This window comes from Otolemur garnettii, unplaced genomic scaffold (assembly GCF_000181295.1).
Source record: "Otolemur garnettii isolate 467f Iridium unplaced genomic scaffold, OtoGar3 scaffold00160, whole genome shotgun sequence".
In the NCBI taxonomy this organism is placed as follows: domain Eukaryota; kingdom Metazoa; phylum Chordata; class Mammalia; order Primates; family Galagidae; genus Otolemur; species Otolemur garnettii.
The window spans coordinates 3579845-3581170 of NW_003852555.1; positions in this window are offsets into that span (position 1 = coordinate 3579845).

Here is a 1326-nt window from a genome sequence, read left to right on the forward strand (position 1 = left end):
CTAGAGTATAATCTAAATCAGTGGTTCTCAAGCCTTTTAGTCTCAAGAACCCCCACTTTTTAAAAATACTTAAAAATCCCAGAATTTGTGTAGATTATATTGATGTTTATGGTATTAAAAGATAGTTTTCATCTATATACAAGGTCTGACAATTACGTTTGTGAACTTGCCACCATGCACTTACATTGGCAGCACTGTACAAACAACTCAGTAAGGTTCATAACCTTGGTTCATCAATGTCTGACAGTCATATTTGTGTCAACATTTGGTGGTGTCATGCATGGTGTTCATTATTGTTGTTGCATGTTTTTGTGTGCCGTCACAAGAATGTAGGAGCTTGAATTAGAGGAACAAACTAACATTATATTCCTTGTTAAAACTGGCAATAGTAGAAGTGAAATCAGTGAAACGTTAGCCCAAGTTTATGGGGATAATGCCATGAAGAATGTGGTAGTGTACAAATGGATTAAAGATTTTTCTGAGGGAAGGGAAAGCATCACAGATGAAGAGAGGTCAGGGTGGATAATAATAAGCAAAACTGATGAAAGTATTACAAAAATGCATTCAGTTGTGTGTCAAAACCATCAGCCAACTGTGAGAAGCATAGAAGGCCAAGTAAACATCAATAGTGAAGCATGAAAAACTTAACTAAACATCCTGGCATGAGAAGGGTACATGCAAAAATAGTCCTGAAGGAGCACACTAATGAACAAAAGCAAAGGAGAGTCAAAGTTTGCCAAGACATTTTGGAGAGACAAGATGATGTTTTGGGTCATATTCTAACTGGTGATGAAACATGGGTGTACCATTATGACCCTGAAACAAAGCATCAAAGCACCTAATGGAAGTCAGGCATATCTCTATGACCAAAAAGTTTTCAGTCAAAATGATGTTGCTAATCCTTTTTGATATCAGAGGGATTTTTCCTTATGAATTTTTACTAACTGGACAAATAGTTAACCAAGTTTACTGTTTGGAAGTGCTGAAAAGGCTACATGAAAAAGTTAGATGAAATTGACCTGAACTTTTTGCCAGTAACTCATGGCTCTTGCATCACAACAATGCACCAGTGTGCACAACACTATCTGTGAGGAAGTTTTTAGCCAACAAACAGATAACTGTATTTGAACACCCTCCCTGCTTACCTGATCTAGCCCCCAATGAATTTTTTCTTTACCTGAAGATAAAAGAAATATTGAAAGGATTTTAATCGCATTTAGGGTAATACAACAGTTCTGATGCCCATTCCAGAAAAAGAGTTACAAACTGCTTTGAACTTTGGACTAGGCACTAGTATTCAGTGCATATTTTCCCACAAAGACTACT